General features: G+C 43.1%; 1 long non-coding RNA gene across 1 annotated transcript; it reads right to left on the bottom strand.

Moving 5' to 3' along the window:
* Positions 1 to 577: 577 nt before the first annotated feature.
* Positions 578 to 22,533, bottom strand: LOC133071392 (uncharacterized). Its single transcript, XR_009696417.1, has 3 exons — positions 22,398 to 22,533; positions 8,268 to 8,478; positions 578 to 1,520 (listed from the first exon to the last, which is right to left on the bottom strand). It is a non-coding gene; the product is annotated as an uncharacterized LOC133071392 (long non-coding RNA).
* Between the last annotated feature and the right edge of the window lie 1,019 nt (positions 22,534 to 23,552).

Genomic DNA, 23,552 nt, shown 5'->3' with positions numbered 1-23,552 from the left:
AGTGATTTGGCCAAATATCCAACAGGTGGAAAAGGCAAAAATGCTTTCTTATATTGAGACTTTGTTTTTGGGCTCGCATCTCCAAACTGCAATTAGGGGCTTGGACTTGTTAGAGTTCAAATCTTAACTGACCATATACCTTGGACAAGCTGTATAATTGCTCAGTGTCTCAGTGTCCTTATCTGTGAATTGGGAATAGGGGCTTTCCTGATGGTTCAGCGGTTAAGATTCTGTGCTTCCACTGAAAGGGGTATAGGGTCAATCCCTGGTCGGGGAACTAAGATCCCGCACGCTGCATGGTGTGACCAATAAATAAATAAATAAAAATAGTGACTCCTTCATAGGGGTGTGAGTGTTAACAATGGTTAGAAATTACTTCACATTTTCGATGTGCCAGGCATTGTGCTAAGTCTTTTATATACATTGACTCATTTAATCCTCAAGCCCACAGTGATCTCATTCCAAAGCGTATGATCCTAACCACAGCCATTGTGTTAACTGCGGCATGACTGTACATCATGTAAGCCTGGCACCAGTCACACGCAGCAGTGGTAGCATTTCCCTTCTGCTTTAGGGATGCGGATCTGAGGACCACATAGATGAAAACATATTTTAAAATTACAAGACCAGGAGATGGCAGAGCCGGAGCTTAGCACTATTTCCTCCTCAAGTCCAAAATATGCAGAGGAGACTGGTCGTCAGCCTGAGAGGTGGAGCCCTGAGCTGGACTTCAAAGAGAAGAGAGGAGATGGAAGAGGGGAGGATAGGCATTCCAGGTTTGATCTAAGTCCTAAAGACAGGAAGTAACGGCAAGTCATTGTTCTGGAACAGAGCACAGAGGGATGGACTGCATAGGGGTTATAGGGGCAAGACTCGAGAGTATTCTGGGCCAAGTCAGAACCTTACAACTGAGCAATCCACTTCTTGGTATGTATACCCTAGATGAAGCCTGCTTGTGTACACCAGAAAATTTCCACACATTGTTTATAGCAGCGTTGGAAATAAGGGTCAACAACTGGAAACAAGCATAATGTCCACTCACAAGTGAATGGATAACAATGATCATATATTAACACAAGGGGCATGAATGACTTGTTGTTCTGTTGCTCAGTCATGTCCAACTATTTGCGACCCCATGGACTACAGCATGCCAGGCTTCCCTGTCCTTTACCAAATCCCCGAGCTTGCGCAAACTCATGTCTATTGAGTTTACCATCCAACCATCCAACCATCTCATCCTCTGTTGCCCCCTTCTCCCCCGCCTTCAATCTTTCCCAGCATCAGGGTCTTTTCTAATGAGTCAGCTCTTTGCATCAGGTGGCCAAAGTACTGGAGCTTCAGCTTCAGCATCAGTCCTTCCAATAAATATTCAGGACTGATTTCCTTTAGGATTGACAGGTTTGATCCCCTTGCAGTCCAAGGGACTCTCAAGAGTCTTCACCAACACCACAGTTCAAAGGCATCAATTCTTCGGCTCTCAGCCTTCTTTATGGTCCAGCTCTCACATCCATACATGACAACTGGAGTAAAGAAAGCATGCTGTGTAAAATTTGATGCAGTAGGACACCTGCTCATGAGGAGCAAACCAAAGAAAACAAAATAAGCTAAGTAATAGACTATTTCTTATTCATTTGAAGTGAAGACATTAAAAGACAAGGGAATAAGAAATATAAAGTTCAGTAGAAAGGTCATGAGAGGTCTGATGATCTGCAAGAGGGCGCTAGGAAAGGCTCACCCAGGCGGAAACACAGCAGCAGTAGAGATGCTCTGTTCTTGACTTGGGTCTTCATTTTCAAACTGTATTTCATAATTTACATATATGGTGGATACATCTTTTGTATGTATTATATATTGCCTCCAAATACTAATCATAACTTTAATAAGAACATACAGAGGTGCCTAAAAGAAATGCTCAAATAAATGAGACCTAAATTAGAGCCACACATAACTCTTGAGATGCAGGATTTAAGGTATGTGGTCTTCTGTGGATATGGAATAGTCTTCTAATCTTTCATTCAACAACTATTTTGAGTCCCTACATTGTGCCAGGCATCTGGAGATACAGAGTAACTGGTCCTTGGTCTAGAGTTGCTCAAAGACGTGGGAGAGTGTGGGTTGTAGGGACCCACAGTCCTGGAATCAGGCCCTGGCTCTCCTGCGGCTCTGCTGATGGCCCCAAGGATGTCCTTCAGAGGAGGTCACGGCTGGCGGGGACAGAGTTGGTCCCATAACTGCCCCGGATGGCCTCCTCCGTGCAGGTCTCCCTTGTGGCTCCCAGCCCAGGCAGAGGCCATCCCAGCATCAGGCATCATCACTGTCTGCCTTTCTGACTCTTGGCTGCATACAGGCTCTCATCCTCCTCCGACCCTCAGGTCCTGCCTGGCACCTGGCAGGCAGTGTTTGCTGGCTATTGGACTGTGCTCATGTTGACCCTGCATTTGTTGGTAGCTTAGATCATTGTGCAGAACACTTTGCTCCACCTGGGGTGAGGCTGGAAAGCAACAGACGTACCTCTAGCCTTAAGGTGGGTGCATGATTTAGCTGTGCCTTTCACTGCCAAGACTTGCCAGGTGGCGCACTAATAAGGAATCCATCTGCCAATGCAGGAGATCTAAGAGACGCAGGTTTGATCCCTGGGTCAGGAAGATCCCCTGGAGTAGGCAAAGGCTACCCACTTCAGTATTTCTGTCTGGAAAATTCCATGGACAGAGAAGCCTCTCAGGCTACCATCCATGGGGTCACAAACAGCTGGACATGACTGAGCCACTGAACATGGTACAATTGTTTACTGCTAATCTGTTGCTCTCCCCAAACACTTAGGCAGTTTAAAACGCCTCTGGAAAATAAAAGACATTCTGTATTTTTTGTGACTCTTGTAAAAGATGATTAGTAAGGTAGTATTTCATTTCTTTCATCTTAAAACAATCTGTTTCTCATCTGCCTTGTAGGGAGCTCTGGCACCCCAGGATTTGTGGACTACATCTGGGAATTCCAGAGGTTCCCCAGGTGCAGTGAATCCACTGCCATCGCTGAGCATGGATGGCTTATTCACAGCAGGTCCTCCCTGCTGGAAGAGATGCTCACTGAGGGCAGAGTCCCATCCTGTGTCTCCCTGTTGCCAGGGCCTGGCTCACAAGAGCTGTTCAAGCAAGTGCCATTGGCTGTCTGTAGAGAAGAATCTCTTTCTGGGTCTTGATCATGTGTCTCTCCTCTCAGACTTTCCACTCCCAAGCTGTAGCATCCTATTCATCCTTTGTGAGCTACTGGCCATATGCTGGATCTCAGAGAGACCTCAAAGGCGCCTTTGGTAATCAGGGTGTGTGCGTGTGTGCACGCATGTAGGTACAGATGCAGGAACGTGCAATCCGGTTCTTCTAGTTACACAGCATCATACTGAAAAACCCCAGAGCACTCACTGTCCTCATTTATGAGTTTAAAAATAACAACCCTTTCCATTCATTCAAAAGCCTTTTATGGATTCCCAAGTACTTCTGCAGCTGTTCACTCAGGGCGAAACTCCCAGGCACCTTGGGAGATGGGTTTTACTCCCCTCTCCCACTTTACGGATGGGGACACAGAAGCTCAGAGAGGAAAACTGATTTGGCCAAAAGCAATAGATCTGGGCCTCCCAGCTCAGAGTTCGGAGACTTCCAGGCATATAGTGACGGCCTGGAGAAACCAGGTTGGGATCCGGTGCCACACGCTGGTGGTGCCTGGCCAGGGTGGATGTGCAGCTGAAGTTGAATTGCTCTCAAGTCCTGGCTTGTTACTCAAGTTTTGTTTTGGTCTGGAGCTCATTTCTCAGGACAGGCTAAACCCCAGACAGGAGCCTCACAGTAAAAAGGAGAGCTGTGTGCCCCGTGGTTCAACAACTACGACTCCATAGAGCCTCCGCTCCAGCCTGGGCCGCGCCAGGCAGTTTTACTCCAGAGTTCACTGAGCCGGGTGTCCCACCTCCTGGAATTCACAGAGGAAATGCTTGACCCAGCTGAGACTCGAGGACTGGGTGGGGGTGAGAGAAGCTTCTGCAGGAATCAAAGCCTCAGCTGCGTTTTCAAGGAGGGGTCCACTTCAGCTGGGCAAGGGATGCCAAAGAAGAGGAGACAGGGAGGCCAGTTGGGGAGATGGGAGGGTCAGGCAGGGAAAAGGCATGAAGACAGAGAAAGGGCAAAACCATATTTCAGGTCAGTGTACATCAATGAATGGTACTTCCTCTGACTGCCACCTATACAATATTTAGATAATATTTTAATCGACTATTTCTTTGAATGCATTTGTTTTAAAGGGGTACACCATGTTGACAGATGAATGGATAAAGAAGATGTGGTATATACACACACACCATATACACACACACTGGAATATTACTCAGTCATAAAAAAGAATGAGTCTTCTTAATCTGTCCTAATAAAGAATTGTCCTGTATTTTTCTAGAATATATTAAAAAAAAGAATGAGTCTTGCCATTGTGTAGCAACATGGATGGATTTGGAGGGTATGCTAAGTGAAATAAGTCAAACAGAGAAAGACAAATACTGTATGCTTTCACTTATATGTGGAACCTAAAAAACAAAACACAAATATAAAAAAAATAGACTCACAGATACAGAAAACCAACTACTGGCTGCTGGGAACGGGAGGTGGGGTGGGGTGGGGTGAATGGGGGGGGATGGATGGAGTAGGTGAAGGGGATTGAGAAGTACAAATTACCAGATATAAAATAAATAAGTCACAGAGATGTCATATACAGCACAGGGTATATAGTCAATAATATTATAATAATTTTGTGTGGTGTATTGAGTCACCAGGTTGCACACTTGAAACTAATATAATATTGTAAGTCAACTATGTATGCATGCTAAGTTGCTTCAGTTGTGTCCGACTCTGCAACCCTCTGGACTGCCAGGCTCTTCTGTCCATGGGACTCTCTGGGCAAGAATACTGGAGTGGGTTGCCATGCCCTCCTTCAGGGGATCTTCCCCACCAAGGGATAGAACGTGTGTCTTCTACGGTGGTTCCTTACCAGGTAGGTTCTTTACCTGCCACCTGAAAAGCCTAAGTCACCATACATCAATCTAAAAATATAAACAATTAAAAAAAAAAAAAAAGGATGCACTATATTGTGGGGTTGCTTTTTAGGTTCTTTTTTTCTAATACACATTAAAATGAAAATCTAATGTTCAAGTGAAAAATGGTCACTCTTTTATCCCCCTGAAATCATCTGGCAGAATGAGTACCTACCACATTTGGCAAACATGAACAAAGGCATGGCCGTAACAATGTGGGGTGTGGAGGAAACGCTGAAAGAGTGAGCACAAGGCGGGAGGATTGTGATGTGAGGTTGGAGAGCTGAATGGGGCCTGGATGTGAGAGGGCTTGTGTGCTTGGCTAAGGAGCAGGACTGATTCTCAGAGTCAGGAATGGGCAGCCATTGAAAGTCTGTGCTATGAGCAATTCACAAAACAGGGGGAAACCATCACCTCCTTTTTGTGGCTCACCTTGTCCTTTGAAAGTCTTATTTTAAAGGGTTCCCACAAACCCCAATTATCAGGAAATTCTGAGATAGGTCTTTAAACACAGAATGAAACTTAGTGTCTGAAAACCATTTGGGGCAAGTCCTATAACCTCTCACTGGGTCTTCCCTGGTGGCTCAGATGGTAAAGAATCTGCCTGCAATGCAAGAGACCCAGGTTCCATCCCTGAGTCAGAAAGATCCCCTGGAGAAGGAAATGGCAACCCACTCCCCTATTCTTGCCTGGAGAATTCCATGGACAAAGGAGCCTGGCAAGCAACAGTCCATAGGGCCACAAAGAGTCAGACATGACTGAATGCCTAACACTTTCACTATAATCTCTCATAGCCTCAAGCATTCTGTCTGTACAATGGGCACAGGCCAGGGTGCCCAGGCAGGCCCTAGAGGTTGCAGATCACAGTTCCCTTGCCCATCTCCCCTCTAGATCAGTTTTCTCAACCTTGGCCCTATTGACACTTTGGACCCAATAATTCTTTGCTATGAGGAGTGGTGAAATGTTCAGCCTCCCTAATCTCTTCCCACTAGCCTCTTCTCAATTATGACAACAGCAACAGAAATCTCCAGACACTTCCAAATATCCCTTGGAGTAGGAGGATGTCACCCAGACTTGTCTCTAGGAGGGTGGTGTCCTGGTGGACAGGTCCTGGTGGCCTCAGCAGTGCTGGCTGAAGACGGAGGCTGGTGAGCAGGAGGCTTCCTGTTGATGAGTCCACACCTCCCAGGTGGGGAAAGTCAAGTTTCTGCCATTGACCTTGTCACTGGCAGGGTGACTCGTGGATTTCCTACATCCTATCTCCAGGGAAGGACACCCCAAGGGTCAGATGCTCCCAGGTGTGACCCCGGGTTTCCCTGTGTGGGTCTATCCTCCTGGAGCAAGTGTGAGAACAGTTAGAGTGACGACCCAGCATGGCAGTGGCCTGACACACACTTCCCAGGGCCTAGAACCTCGACAACCTCTTCTTTGACTCGTAGGAATAATTTTAGTAATAGCATCACTTGAGCATCTACTGTATACTACTGCACACACATCTAATCCTCACAATACTTTACCCCTACTTGACGCACAAGGAAATTGAAGCTCCTTGGCATTGGGGAATTTACACAACGGTGGGGCTATAAAGTAGAAGGCAACGAGTAAAAAGCGCAGACCACAGACTTTAGCCTAAGTCCTTCTCATTTCAAATCTCTTGCTATTCCTCCTGTGTTGGGCTGCAAGGTCTCCTTCCTGGTGATGCTGTGAGAAAAGATGGCACCTGTGAAATGGTGAAGGTTTTGAAGGATCACAGTCATTGACTCCTTGATTGTTGCTTTGGGTACCAAAGCTTGAAGCCACCTGCACGTAAACTGCAGAGTGCTGCCTCTGATATTTTTAAGTGTAAAATAAAGATCAGCAAGAGTGAACCACACAAACTTATAACTTAGTGAATTATTATAAAGCCACACATCTTTTAAAACTTCACCCAAGTCAAAAAGAAGAGCTTGGCCAGGAACCCCCAGTTGCCTTCCAGGAGCCTCATCCCATTCATCACCCCAGGCCTCCCTCCAAAGTAATCACAATTCTTGATTTTTAGAGTAGGTACTTCCAGGAATTCCCTGGCAGTCCAATGGTTAAGGCTCTGTGCTTTCACTGCCGAGGGTCCTGATCTGGGAATGAAAATCTCACAGGCTGGCCAAAAAATAAGAAAAAAGATGTTATGATCCATACATGAGTTACTTCCTTGAATTTGTCATCCACTTAGGCATATCTAAACATTATAGAAGTTCTTTCTTTAAAAAAAACAAACTTGCTATATCTCTGAAGTCTATTTAGTCTATAGGTTTCTCCTTCATCCTTTCCTTTCCATGCACTTTGTACACTGAAGATCGTGACCGGTTGACATGTAAAGTTTCTCCATCTAGATTTGGTTGGTTGCATGCTCTGGATGCAGCTCAGCATTTCCCTCCGTCCCCTGAGTTCCCTGCAAAGTGACAGTTGGACCCAAAGGCTTGATCAGCCACCAAGGTGATCACTCTGGCAAGCCTATGGGTGTCACTGCGTTCTTTCATCAGAGGACACACAATGTCTCATTTCCATTCCTTTTTAAAATTTAATTTTTACTTTATTATATATTGGAGTATAGTTGATTTGCAATGTTGCATTAGTATTAGGTGTATAGCAAAGTGATTGCTTCATATATATATATATGTATATATATATATATATCCTTTTTTTTTTCAAGATTCTTTTCCCAGATGGGTTGTTACAAGATATTGAGTAGAGTTCTCTGTTTTTTTTTTTTTGAAGTTAGCAGACATTGATGCTAATGCCTAGATGAATTAATTCACTGGAGGTGGCAAAATGCTGATATTCTAATTCCAGCCTTTTGTTCTCATATGTTATTTGGCAGATCATAGAACGAGACACTTTCCCTCATCTGTTATCTGGCTGCACAGTGGTAGATTCATCTATCACATCTGATTATAGAGGGGAAGTAAGTGCCTTTTCATACAAGAGATGGATTTCTCTCAGTCTGTCTTCCTTGACTCCTGATGGGGTTATGCCCCAACAAACCCACTGTAAATTGAAAATATCATAAGTTGAAAATGTACTTAATACTCTTAAACATCATAGCTTTGCCTAGCTTACCTTAAACATGCTAAGAACACTTCCATTAGCCTACAGTTGGGCAAAATCACCTAAAACAAAGCCTGTTTTATAATGAAGTGTTGAATATATGATGTAAATTATTAAATACCGTTGTTGTTTAGTCGTTAAGTCATGTCCGACTCTTTTGCGACCCCATAGACTGTAGCCCACCAGGCTCCTCTGTCCGTGGGATTTCCCAGGCAAGAATACTGGAGTGGGTTGCTATGCCCTCCTCCAGGGAATCTTCTCATCCCAGGGATCAAACCAGGATCTCTTATGTCTCCTGTATTGGCAGGCAGATTCTTTACCACTAGTGCCACCTGGGAAGATAAGACAGAAAATAGTAAATGTGGAAGTAAACACTAGGCTATCCCTCTCCTCATCTTTATATGGTTTTGAAACACAGCACTAATCCAACATCTAGGGGGTTTCCTTTCCATTGCAGATCATCTGTGGAGTTCCTGCTAAAAGTTCACAAAGCCTGTTTAGTGGCTGAACTAGATTCCATGTGAATCCTTCTGTAGTGATGCCCTTATTTTTACAGCTGTTTCTACAGCCTCATACACGATCTTTTAAAAAACATTTATTTATATATTTACTTGACTGCACCCAGTCTTAGTTGTGGCCTGTGGGATCTAGTTCCCTGACCGGGGATCAAACACGGGCCCCCCTGCATATGGAGTGTAGTGTCTTAGCCCTGAGACCACCAGCGAAGCCTCCTTATACATGATTTAGATGCAAGATCTTCTCATGTTGCTATATACTGTGCCCTGGAAATAGTAAATTCCCACAGGGCTGGCCCATGCTGGCTTATGGTGGGAGAGGGGGGCAGAAAAGAGAAATGGATCTCGAGGCATGTGTCTCCAGACTCAAAGCCAGGGTCACTGGCTGGGTGATCTTGAACAAGCCATTTATTGTGTGAGCCCCTAGAGGTTCATTAAACCATACCTGAACTACTTGTGACAGAAATAGAAGATATTACATAAACGCCCATCTGGTGATTGGCTTGAATAGTATTTGCATACTCCTCAAACCTGAGTATTTTATAATGAAGTTGTATTTGCTGGGAAATCTTTACTCCAGAACCTCACCTATTTGCTTCAGAGCACTTGTGTTAGTTGGGAAAGGATTAACAAAATATTCAGGTGTTCCTTGTCCCTTTACTAGATTTTGTTCGTTTTTGTTTTTCTTCCTGTTTTATTGACATATAGTTGACATACAGCACTGTATGTTTAAGGCGTATAGAATGACTTGACTTACATACATCATGAAATGACTCTCACAATGAGTTTAGTGAACAATCATCCTCTTACACAGATACAAAAGTAATTTTTTTCATATAGATACAAAATTGAAGAAATAGAAAAAAATTTTTTTTTTGTGATGAGAACTCAAGGTTTACTCTAACAACTTTCATAAATAACACACATATATATCATGTTGTACATTATATCCCCTTTCTTAAGTTTTTATTTTTAAATTTTTATCTGGAAATAGCTTCCCACTTACAAAAGTTGTACACAAAAAAAGTACCAGTCAACCTCATATACCCTTTACTCAGATTCATCTATTGTTAAGATTTTATTGTTTCAGATTAAGTTCCAAGCAGTATGGCCTTTTACCCCTAAGTACTTCAGTGCATGTTTCCTAAGACTGGGGACATCCAGCTCCATTCAGCTTCAGTGATCAATTTCATATACTTACATACAGGACTGTGGCTGCTATACTGGACATATTTCAAGTTTTGTCAGTCAATTTACATTATGACTGTACTAGTCTTGTCTCAAGTCTTATCTTGTACTAGTCTTGTCTCAAGATGCCAGATTTGGTCTTTGGAAGTTGCAGCTTGTAGTCATGGTAAGGTTAATTTGGATTCTTTTCTGCTTCCCGGGCAAAGAATTGGAATAGGATAGGAGAGAAACGAAGAATTTTTTGATGAGGTCCTTCAAACTGTAGCAGAGAACATGCTCAGCATGGTTAGAGACCTAGGCCGATTCCTTTAATGATGTGTCTTGGGGTGGTCAGTGGGGCACTAAGGGCTAAAGATGAGGAGGGGCTTGCCTTAGACCCTGAGGTCACGGGATCAGAAAGTAAATGAGCTCGAGCCAGAAACCATCAAACATCAGAGGCCTGAAGCATTTCACTCCAGCAATCTCTTAGAGATGGCTTTACCAGCATTATTTAGTAACGGAACCTCATCCCAATACCCAGGAAATTTGACCCAGTTAATAACAATGATTAAAAAAAAAAAAAAAAAAAAGAAAGAAAAACAATAACAATGATTAAAATAGCCAGCACTCATGGAATGCATGCTATGAGACAGACACTGCATTATCCCGTTTAATTCTTATTAACAGTCTTACATTAATAAGCCCTATTGTCTTCCCCTTTTTACAGAAGATGAAACTAAGGCTAAGCCAGGTTAAGTAACTCAACCAAGGCCCCATCCTTAGCCAGTAAATATATCAGCACTTGAGTCTATGCTTTCAGTGTTGAATTTCTTTAACCATGAGGAAGAGAGTGAGCACCATAGGCTTTTGAAGGCCAGTGCTTTGGAGGAGTTGGAGAAGGTCAGGTAGGGCTTCTCAAATATGCTCCAAAGTGCATGTCAAAACACCCAGGTGTGCACCAATACTTCCCACTACCAAATGCCAATACCAAATCCCACTACCAAATACCACTTCCCAATACCAAAAAAGTTGTCTCCTTTCTTCCCTCCTCCTGCCCATATAGAAAAGTATGAACATAAGATTCAAAGTGCTTCGGTGACCACAAGGTTCTATGGCTACTCTGACTAAGAGGAGATTTGACCCAGGCCTGCCTTTTTCCCCCCCAAACTTCAAACTTTTTACTTTGTTTCGGGGTATAGTGGATTAAACATTGTGGTAGTTTCAGCTGTCTGTTTTCTCCCAAACGCCCCTCCCATCCAGGCGGGCACACAACAGTGAGCAGAGTCCCGTCTGCTATACAGTAGGTCCTTGTTCTGCCACTTCTCTTTTTTATTCTGCTACCCAAACAGGCAAACAATATGGGATCAGGCATAAAGGGACAGATTTACACAATCAGCCTGCTTGGCATTTTGTAAAGAAAGCCCAAACAACTATGTTGCCTGGGACAAACCTGAGAGCCACTTGCTGGTTTCAACACTATTTCTTAAATGGCAGAACAGGACAATGGTTACTGCTGCAAATCCTAAAGTTTTCGTATCATCTCACGTGTATCAGATCCCCTTTATATTCAGTAGCTGCCGCCATCAGCAATAGTCAGCAGTGGGGGGCTAATTTTAGGAAGGAACACCCTTCTAGGTGTGGCCTGGGGTGTGGTACGGTAGCGAGAGGCCTTGATTTGATCAGCGTGACAACGCACTGAATCACCTTTCTCCTACCCTGATGTCCTTAGTCATTCACCCATTCTTTCCAAATATGTATTAAGCATCCATCACATGCCAGGCACTGTTCTAGACGCTGATACAGCCATGAATCCAGGTAAGTCAAGTTCCTCTTGTGTTTGGGTTTGTGAAATGCCAGATTCACACGGTTGCAAAAGACAAATAGAGGTAACAATGGTAGTGTCCCTAATTCTCCCATCTTCTCCATTCTAACATTAATAACTGAAGGATAGTGGAATAGAATCTGAGCCATGGTAACTGGAATGACTGGTGTAGGTTTGCCTACAGAACAGGAGAGCAGGTCCCACCTTCAGGAAAAGCTTATGCTCTGGGGCACCAGGAAGCCCAGGGATCCATATGTGCTTAAAATTTCCAGGGTGATTATGATATAAAGTAGAGACTAGAATCTCAGGTTTGTTAGGCTACCTAAGCCGCAGTTTCCTGAAATTTAGAACTGGAATAATACCTCCTTTCCAGGAACTTGTGAGAGTTAAATGATAGAAGACTTTCAATTTATATTTGTTTCTTTATTAATATTTTCCTCTGATAATGCTTTTTTAACATTTTATTTTATTTTGGGCCATCCTGGGTCTTTACTGATGTGCTTGGGCTTTCTCTTGTTGCATTGAGTGGGGGCTACTCTCTAGCTGAGGTGCATGGGGGCTGCTCATTGCAGTGACTTCCCTTGTTATAGAGCACAGGCTCTGTAGCCCAAAGTTGGCAGAAGGAAGGAGATTATAAAAATTAGAGCATAAATAAAGGAAACAGGGTATAGAAAAACAATAGAAGAGATCAACAAAACTAAGAGCTGATGTTTTGAAAAGATAAACAAAACTGACAAATATTTAGCTAGACTAAGAAAAAAGAGAGAGAAGATTCAAATTTTTAAAAAATAGAAACAAAAAATAGAAATAAAATAGACTATATTACAACTGATGACACAGAAATACAAAGGATCATGAGCAACTACTTGAACACGCCAACAAATTGGATAACCTGGAATAAATACACAATTTCCTTGAAACATACAGCCTACCAAGACTGACTCATGAAGAAATAGAAAATGTGAACAAATCAATAACGACTAGGAAGACCGAAGCATTAATCGAAAACCTCCCATAAAAGAAAAGCCCAGGACCAAACGGCTTCACTGGTGAATTCTACAAAATAGTAAAGGAATTAATGCCAGTATTTCTCGAACACTTTAAAAAAACTGAAAAAGAGGAGACACTCCCAAATTCATTGTTCAAGGCCAGGATTACTTTGATATCAAAGTCAGATAAGGACACAACAAGAAAAGAAAATTACAGGCCAATATCCCTGACAAACATAGATGCAAAGATCCACAATGAAATAGTAGCAAACCTATTCAACAGCTTATTAAAAAGATCATACACTGTGATCAAGTGGAATTTATCCTTGGGATGTAAAGATGCTTCAATATATGCAAATCAATAAATGTGATAAACCATATTAACAGAAAGAGAGATTAAAGTATACAATCATTTCAATAGATGTAAAAGCACTTGAAAAAAATCAATACTTTTTCATGATAAAAATACTCAATAAACTACATATAGAAGGAATGTACCTCGACATAATGAGAGGCATATAAAACAAACTTACAGCTAACATCATACTTAACAGTGGAAAAACTGAAAGCTTTTCCTTCAAGATCAAGAAGAAGACAAGGATGCCCACTCATTGTCATTTCTATTTAACGTCGTACTTGATGTCCTAATCAGAGCAATTAGGCAAAAAAAGAAGAAAAAAAAAAAAGGAATAAAAGTCATCCAAATATAAAAAGAAGAGGTAAAATGTCTCTTTGCAGATGACAGATTTCTATTCTATAAATAGAAATCCCTAAAGACTCCACTACAAAAACTGTTAGAACTAATTAAGTAAGTTGCAGAGTAGAAAATCAACATACAAAAAAAAAAAAAAAAGGAAAATCAACATACAAAAATCAACTGTGTCTTGTTCAGTAACAGCAAACTATCTGAAAGAAAAATTAAGAAAACAATTTCCCTTACCATAGCATCAATAAGAAAAAAACACTTAAAAAATTAAATTTTAAAAAAATACTTAAGAATTAATTTATGAAGAAAGTAAAAGACTTGTACACTGAAAACTATAAAACACTAATGAAAGAAGACCAAAAAGGGAAAAATGGAAAGATACCCCATGTTTATGGATTGAAAGACTTTAGTTCAGTCACTCGGTCGTGTCCAACTCTTTGTGACCCCATGAACCGCACCACGCCAGGCCTCCCTGTCCATCACCAACTCCCAGAGTTTACCCAAACTCACGTCCATTGAGTTGACGATGCCATCCAACCATCTCATCCTCTGTCGTCCCCTTCTCCTCCTGCCCTCAATCTTTCCCAGCATTAGGGTCTTTTCAAATGAGTCAGCTCTTCGTATCAGGCGGCCAAAGTACTGGAGTTTCAGCTTCAACATCAGTCCTTCCAATGAACACCCAGGACTGATCTCCTTTAGGATGGACTGGTTGGATCTCCTTGCAGTCCAAGGGACTCTCATGAGTCTTCTCCAACACCACAGTTCAAAAGCATCAATTCTTCGGCACTCCGCTTTCTTTATAGTCCAACTCTCACGTCCATACATGACTACTGGAAAAACCATAGTCTTGACTAGACAGACCTTTGTTGACAAAGTAACATCTCTGCTTTTTAATATGCTGTCTAGGTTGGTCATAACTTTCCTTCCAAAGAGTAAGCATCTTTTAATTTCACGGCTGCAGTCACCATCTGCAGTGATTTTGGAGCCCAAAGAAATAGTCAGCCACTGTTTCCACTGCTAACCCATCTATTTGCCATGAAGTGATGGGACCAGATGCCATGATCTTAGTTTTCTGAATGTTGAGCTTTAAGCCAACATTTTTTTCCCTCCAATTATTTTTATTAGTTGGAGGCTAACTACTTTACAATATTGTAGTGGTTTTTGCCTACATTGACATGAATCAGCCATGGATTTACATGTGTTCCCCATCCTGAACCCCCCTCCCACCTCCCTCCCCACCCCATCCCTCTGGGTCATCCCAGTGCACCAGGCCTGAGCACTTGTCTCATGCATCCAACCTGGACTGGCGATCTGTTTCACACTTGATAATATACATGTTTCGATGCTGTTCTCTCAGATCATCCCACCCTCGCCTTCTCCCAGAGTCTAAAAGTCTGTTCTAAACATATGTGTCTCTTTTTCTGTCTTGCATATAGGGTTATCATTAACATCTTTCTAAATTCCATATATATGTGTTAGTATACTGCATTTGTGTTTTTCTTTCTGGCTTACTTCACTCTGTATAATGGGCTCCAGTTTCATCCATCTCATTAGAACTGATTCAAATGTATTCTTTTTAATGGCTGAGTCATATTCCATTGTGTATATGTACCACAGCTTTCTTATCCATTCGTCTGCTGATGGGCATCTAGGTTGCTTCCATGTCCTGTAAGCCAACTTTTTCACTCTCCTCTTTCACTTTCATCAAGAGGCTCCTTAGTTCTTCTTCGCTTTCTGCCATAAAGGTGGTATCATCTGCATATCTGAGGTTATTGATATTTCTCCTGGCAATCTTGATCCCAGCTTGTGCTCATCCAGCCCAATGTTTCTCATGATGTACTCTGCATATAAGTTAAATAAGCAGGGTGACAGTATACAGCCTTGACGTACTCCTTTTCCTATTTGGAACCAGTCTGTTGTTCCATGTCCAGTTCTAACTGTTGTTTCTTGACCTGCATACATATTTCTCAAGAGGCAGGTCAGGTGGTCTGGTATTCCCATCTCTTTCAGAATTTTCCATGGTTTGTTGTGATCCATACAGTCAAAGGCTTTGGCAGAGTCAAAGCAGAAGTAGATGTTTTTCTGGAACTCTCTTGCTTTTTCAATGATCCAGCGGATGTTGGCAATTTGATCTCTGGTTCCTCTGCCTTTTCTAAAACCGGCTTGAACATCAGGAAGTTCACGGTTCATGTATTGCTGAAGGCTGGCTTGGAGAATTTTGAGCATTAGTTTACTAGCGTGTTAAATGAATGCAATTGTGCGGTAGTTTGAGAATTCTTTGGCATTGCCTTTCTTTGGGATTGGAATGAAAACTGACCTTTTCCAGTCCTGTGGCCACTGCTGAGTTTTCCAAATTTGCTGACATATTGAGTGCAGCACTTTCACAGCATCATCTTTCAGGATTTGAAATAGCTCAACTAGAATTCCATCACCTCCACTGACTTTGTTCGTAGTGATACTTCCTGAGGCCCACTTGACTTCACATTCCAGGATGTCTGGCTCTAGGTGAGTGATCACACCATCGTGATTATCTGGGTCTTGAAGATCTTTTTTGTACAGTTCTTCTGTGTATTCTTGCCATCTCTTCTTAATATCTTCTGCTTCTGTTAGGTCCTTATAATTTCTGTCCTTTATTGAGCCCATCTTTGCATGAAATGTTCCCTTGGTATATCTAATTTTCTTGAAGAGATCTCTAGTCTTTCCCATTCTATTATTTTCCTCTATTTCTTTGCATTGATCACTGAGGAAGGCTTTCTTATCTCTCCTTGCTATTCTTTAGAATTCTGCATTCAGATGCTTATATCTTTCTTTTTCTCCTTTGCTTTTCACTTCTCTTCTTTTCACTGCTATTTGTAAGGCCTCCTCAGACAGCCATTTTGCTTTTTTGCATTTCTTTTTCTTGGGGATGGTCTTGATCCCTCCTCCTAAACATCACAAACCTCCGTCCATAGTTTATCAGGCACTCTATCAGATCTAGTCCCTTAACTCTATTTCTCACTTCCAGTGTATAATCATAAGGGATTTGATTTAGGTCATACCTGAATGGTCTAGTGGTTTTCTCCATTTTCTTCAATTTAAGTCTGCATTTGGCAATAAGGAGTTCATGATCTGAGCCACAGTATTGATTAAATGTCCATACTATTCGAAGTGATGTGCATATTCAATGATGTCTCCATCAAAATCCCAGTGGTGTTTTTAACAGAAATTTTAAAAAAATTCTAAATTCAGTGAAACCACTAAAGACCCAGAATGGTAATCTTGAGAAAAACAGAGCTGGAAACATTATACTTTCTAATATAAAAGTATAGTACAAATGTATAACAACTAAAACTGTATGGTGCCGGCATTAAGGCAGACATATAGACCAACAGAATAAAACAGAGCCCAGAAATATATTTGTGCATATACAATTAGCTGGTCTTTGACAAGTTTGCCAAGAATACACAATGGGGAAAGGACAGTTTTTTCAACAAATGATGTTGGGAAAACTAATTTTGTATTTTTGTTGTTGTTGTTGTTCAGTCACTAAGTTGTGTCTTTGTGAGTCTGTGGACTGCAGCATGCCGGGCTTCCCTGTCCCTCACTATCTCCCAGAGTTTGCTCACATTCATGCCACCTGACCATCTCTTCCTTTGTTGCCCCTTCTCCTCCTGCCCTCACTCTTTCCCATCATCAGGGTCTCTTCCAATGAGTCGGCTCTTCACATCGGGTGGCCAAAATATGGGAGCTTCTGCTTCAGCATCAGTCCTTCTGGATGTCAATAAGCAAAATGAAACAGAGCCCCTATATTACACCATACACAAAAATTCAACTCAAAATGGATTAAAGACTTAAATGTAGGACCTGAAACCATAATCTCCTAGAAGAAAACATAGGGGGAAGCTTCCTGATATTGGCCTTGGCAGTGATTTCTCGGATATGACCTTAAAAGCTTAGGCAACAAGAGATAAATGGTACTACATCATGATTACAACATTAAAAACTTCTGCACAGTAAAGGAAATGGTCAGCAGGGTGAAAAAGGAGAAAATATTTGCAAACCATTTATCTGATGAGTAAACATCCAAAATATACAAGGAACTCATAAAACCCAATAGCAAGAAAACCTAAATAGCCCAATTTTTCAAATGAGCAGAGGACTTGAATAGACATCCTCAAAGAAGACATACATATGGCCACTAGGTATATGAAAAGGTGCTCAACATCGCTACTCAATTTGATAAATACAAATGGGAATCACAATGAGGTATTGCCTGACACCTGTTAGGATTGGCTATTATTTTTTAAAAAGATAATAAGTGTTGGTAAGAATGTGAAGAAATCAAATCCCTTGTATACTATTGATGAGAATGTAAAATGGTACAATCAATAGGAAAACAATACAGAGTTTCCTCAAAAAATTAAAAATAAAACTACCATATTAAAAAAAAAAAAAAAAAAACTACCATACAATCCAAACATCCCAGTTCTTGGTATATATCTCAAAGGACTGAAATCAGTATTTTGAAGAGGTATCTTCGCTGTCATTTTCACTGTAGCATTATTCACAGTGGTCAAGATATGGAAATAACCCCATGTCCATTAACAGGGGAATGGATAAAGAAAACATCAATGGGATATTATTCAACCTTAAAAATAAGAAGAAGGAAATCTTATCATTTGTGACAATATGGATGAACCTGGAGGACATTATGCTAAGTGAAGTAAGCCAGTCACAGAAGGACAAGTATTCCTTGATTCCACTTATATGAGGTGTCCAAATAGTCAAACTCACAGAAGCAGAAAATAGGTTGGTGGTTGCCAAGGGCTAGGGGGAGGAGGAAAGAGGGAATCATTGCTCAGTGGGTATAAAATTTCAGTTATGCAAGATGAGTAAGTTCTAGAGATCTGTTATACAACATAGGGAGTATAATTAATAATGTGGTGTCTCGTACTTAAACATTTGTTAAGAGGGTAGATCTCATGTTTAGGGTTCTTATGACACCAACAAGCACACACACGCACACACACACAAAGGGATACAAGGAAATCTGAGGAGGTAGTGGGTATGTTTCTTATTTTCACTGTGGAGGTGGAATCATGGGTGTATCCTTATGTCCAAACTCATCAAATTGTACACATTAAACAAATGCAGTTTTTCTGGTATACAATTATACCGCAGTGAAGCTGGACAAGAAACAAATGCATAAAAAACTTGTTTAGTCCTCAAAGCACTTGAGATCCCTGATACACTCGTGTGCTAAATAAAATTCGTCCTTTTGGAAGGGAGTGAAGGAAGTCATTGCATGTTAACTTTGAGGATAAATACAAATAGAGATAGGAAGGCATAATTCTCCATGGAAAACTGAAATAGAGTGGAAGATGGGGGAATGCATTTGACATGATTGAGAAATTTCATAAGCCAAAGAGCCAGTGAACACCTGGGCAACCTTTAAGTTCCACTGTATACACAGGCTGGTTAAAGAGAAGGCTCTTCAAAGGTTCTTTGAGAAGTTGCCCTGGGCTAGAAGGGAAATAACAAAGTTGCTTTGAATTAAATCTTTGAATTTGAATCCTGGGTATGCTGTGAACCAGCAAACCTCTTCTCTTTTCAGAGCCTCGGCTTCTCTGTCTAAAAATTTGACTAATGAAACCTCTGTGCTTGGAAGAGCCTGCCTTGGGTTGGGGGGTCTCAGCAACTGGGTCTCACCTGTGCTTCTCATCTGGCCTGGCCTCATAAACCCAGGAAGCAGCTATTGTGATTATGATAAGGTGACTATTCGATGCACTTCATATATGCATCCCTGCTACCCACCTGTGAAATACTGGAAGCCAGAGACCACAGAATAGCCTTTGAGTATGGCCAAGCACAGAAACTGCACACTGGAATTAGCAAATATTTCAATAGATTTTTTTCTAAAAACTAAATATGACACAAAGAAAATATTCAATTTTGAACCATCTAACACTTACCAGTTTGAAAAGTGAAGCCAACTGCCCTACTCCCAAGGATGACAAACCTTCTAATTTTTAGCTTGGTTTCTAAGTATGACCATCACCTGATAGTAACTTATTTTTGCTTCCTGTGAGTCAGAGAGCAAAAGGCACTGTCCCCAAGCCACCGGGGTAACCTTTAAACAAATGGCCCCATAATGAATAGTTTTGGTAAAGTAACAGCTGTTGCATACCTTGTCATAATATGGGAAACTCTCTAATTTGTTTAGTGCTCTGTATTAATAAAACTCACATCCTAGCATTTCTAAAGAGTCTTTAACAACACTTGTTCAGATGGCCAGTGAAAAAAGCCCTCTGTTGACAGCCTGAGAGAGCAGCGTGGAGATGAGGCAGGACGTGGAGGCCAGTCTGTGACATGGAATGGAGCACTGAGTCAGCCATCTGCCTCAATGAGGCTCATCTGGAAAATGGGCTGTGCTGAGGATTACAAGCATGTAACGGACAAACAAATGCCCTGAGACTGCAAAGGCCCATTTAAGATTGGACGCTGTTTGTTTGTTTTCCCCTTCAGAGTTTGTCCTAATCAAGAGCAAGAGAAGGGACAGGACCCCGAAGTTGCTGACATCCTATCACATATCCACAAAATCAACCACATGTGAATTGCTGGCAGAAAATATGGTTACACAATGCTCATTTAGGACTTTTAAATAATGCTATACCCGTCTCCCTCTATTGGGCTTTCCTGGTGATTCAGTGGTAGAGAACCTGCCTGCTAATACGGGAGACACAGGACATATGGTTCAATCTCTGGGGTGGGAAAATCCCCTGCAGAAGGAAATGGCAACCTGCTCCAGTATTCTTGCCTGGAAAATCCCATGGACAGTGGAGTCTGGTGAGCTACAGTCCAGGGGGGTCGAAAAAGAGCCAGTTATGACTTAGTGACTAGACAACAACAAACCCTCTGCCCTCAAATAAAAGACACACTGGTCATGAAAAACCGAACAAAAATATGAGGTCTCCATGTTGAATTTTATCTCGGCAAGCTTTTGAAGTAAGTGTCACAGAACAGGTTTGAAAGGGGTAATACTAGGTTTTGAACTCTGAAGAGATCCATCACTCTTCTTATATGCAAAGTACCAACCTCTAGAAAAAGGTCACCAGCAGTAAGTCACAGGACATGACATTTGACAAGTGCTAAGGACAGGGAGAAAGTTTGAATGGAAGCTTTCCCAGTTAAAGAACTCAGCCAAGGGGAAAGCTCAGTTCAGTCCAACTAATATTCACTGGGCACCTGCCTTATGCTTGAAACAAATAAAAATTAGTATTTACTGAATACTTACTGTGTGCTTGGCGCTCTTATAGACACGTATCCACTGACCCTCACATTCATCACCCCAGAAGGTATTATTGCCTCAGTTTTAAAAGATGAGGTAACTGAGGTTCAGAGAGGTTGCGAGATAAAGACAGAAACTGGTAGAGCTGCTCTTGACAGCCAGGTCCTCTGACTGTACATTCCATTACTCCAGCATCAGGAGTGTATGTTCTTACTATTTCCAACACTACTAACTTCCAGAAGGGATCTGAGGCGTCCGGGGGACGGGAGACGCTAGGGGAGGTGAAGCAGAAGGACCTCAGAGTTAAAGCCTCCTGCAGCCCAAGCTGTCCCAGTCAGATGGGGATAGAAGAGGTACAGAGTAAGGACTCAATACATGGCACAATGACTGACAGCTAGGTGGGCGGGGCTTGCGTTGAGCACCTCCCTTGTGTTAGGAGGGGGACCCTGGGCCTGCCGACTGCCAGTGCAAAGGGGGAAGGGGCTTGCACTGTGCCCGCCACGTGCTACCTATCCAGGTGTTCTGGGACCTGCTGGCTGGGGGCCACAGGGCTGGGTGGGGACTTTCCTGAGCGTCAGCTATGCATCAGGAGCTCTGCATTTCTTGTCTGGCAACAACTCTGAGTTGGGGATGAGTATTCCTATTTTGCAATGAGAATATTAGTTCAAAGAGGCGATGGCTGAGTCCGCAGTTAGAGGTGGAGTCTAAGGCACAGGAAGGCTGGACCCCAGGTGGGTGCTTAGGTTCTTTTTCCACTTCAGAGGGGAGGCAGAAACCACCTCTCCCTGTCCTACCCTCAGACCCACCATTGAGGAGCAGAGACTTCAGTGAGACCATTTTCCAAAGCCTAGCCAGCTAATGATGATGATGACCAGCTAATGATGATGATGACGGTGGTGGTGGTGAGGGTCACCATTTAGTGAGTACTTACTACATACCCACATCTTATATACATATACTATATACTATAGTATATAATATATATATATGCCTTCCCTGGTAGCTCAGCTGGTAAAAAATTCGCCTGCAATGCAGAAGATCTGGGTTAGACTCCTGGGTCGGGAAGATCCGCTGGAGAAGGGATAGGCTACCCACTCCAGTATTTTGGGGCTTCCCTGGTGGCTCAGACGGTAAAGAATCCGCTTGCAATGCAGGAGACCTGGGTTCGATCCCTGAGTTGGTAAGACCCCCTGGAGAACGGAACGACTACCCACTCCAGTATTCTGGCCTGGAGAATTCCTTGGACAGAGGAGCCCGGCAGGCTATGGTCCATGGGGTCGCAGAGTCGGACACGACTGAGCGACTTTCACTTCACTTACTATATACCAGGCACTTGATGGCGCGTTCTCAACTATTTCATCAACTTTGTCTGGGGTATTATCCACATTAGCTAAAGGGAGGCAGACGTCCAGAGCTCCCGGGGGCAGGAAGCCAGTAAGTGACAGAACCAGACTGAGAATCCACCTCGAATTGATGGTAAATTTCGTAACACTGGGTCAGCCTCCGCAGGGACGAAGAGGGGTGCGGCTCGGCACCCGGCCCTGCGGCCGCCAGCGGTCCTCAGCCGGGCCGGCCGGCTGGGGGCACTGCAGACCGCGCGCGGCGCTGCGCCCGCCTCCAGCTCCCGGCGCCCGGGGGCCGCCGCGTCCCGGTGCGCAGCTCTCGCCCCCGCCTCGGCCCCCGCTATCCCCTGGCCCCCAAGCACTGACCAACCTTCCCGCCGGGATGCAGAGAACGCCGATCCCGGCTCAGACAACCCCCCGCGCCCTGCGCGCTCTCACTTACGCTTGGGCATATTCAAGTTTCAGGGACCGCGTCTTCCGGGATGGACGCCGCAGGCTCGACACCGGCCCCACTGGGGTTCGGGGGATTTGGACTCCACTGGCTCCGATCAGGCGGAGGAGGGAAAACCCACCCCTCCAAGAGCTGAGACTCCGGGAGGATCCCCGGCGCATCTGAATGTCGGGCCGCTGCTTCCCCACCCCGCCCAAGCTGTCGCCTTTCTCTCCCTCTGCCCTGCAGATTTCACTTCCCACCCAGCCCGCTCACCGAATTCTGACTTTGAACCGAAACGTGTTCAGGAGTGTTTGAGGCCAGGCCACAGCCAGCAGGCGCTCTGGCCCTCGCCAAAGCAGCTGCAAGTGGGCATCACTGTCCCTGGCGAGGGAACCCCACCGAGGCGGGGTCATGCTTTCCAAAGTTATATCCAGGCGAGGTAAGAGGCATCCACTGACCTTGACCCTTCTCCGCGGTCACCTGGGATATGGGCATTTAAGGTGGGCAGTTTTACGAGGTGATAACTAAGTGAAAATGGCCTGGTAGCCTCTTGAATTTGAAGCACCAGTTGAGGCTTTCTTTAGAAGAGGAATGTTATGAATAGGTTACTCTCATGGAATTCTGTTACCAGTAATCACCCCTGAATTTAATTGGTCATTCTGCCTGTTAAAGGTCTTGCAGACTCCTCCAAGTTCTAACACGACAAGGAAAAGAATGTTTCTGAGATTTACAACTGGGAGGGAAATATCATGTTACTTTGCATTAGGTTATACATTAGCATACTTCTTGAATTGAATTTTCCACTTTCACTTTTTAATATCTTTCCAATTCCCAACTAGTCTCTGGAAATTTAAAAAAGGGCGGTGGGAGGGTTGGTGATGTGTATGCCACAGATGGAGATGGAAAAGCTGCCCAGAACATGTTGACATTTAAAAAAAAAAAAAAAGTTAACATCCCCCCACACTTTAAAAGTATGATATTAGGAACAGAGTTATGATGGCAAAAGTTACTCGTAGAACATCTGTTCCTTCCAATGGGAGGATTTCTTTCCTGCCAAGAATTTATGAATTTTATATAGGAGCTGGATTCTGTTTGGGGAAGGAGGAAGGAAGTGAGCCAAAGCAGCCCCCTCCTCTGCCCGGAATTCAGGGATACTGTGCTCTT

The sequence above is a fragment of the Dama dama genome, chromosome 16 (genome assembly GCF_033118175.1).
Source record: "Dama dama isolate Ldn47 chromosome 16, ASM3311817v1, whole genome shotgun sequence".
Taxonomy (NCBI): Eukaryota; Metazoa; Chordata; class Mammalia; order Artiodactyla; family Cervidae; genus Dama; species Dama dama.
The sequence above is the reverse complement of the archived record's forward strand: the minus strand, read 5'-3'. Positions and strand labels throughout refer to the sequence as shown.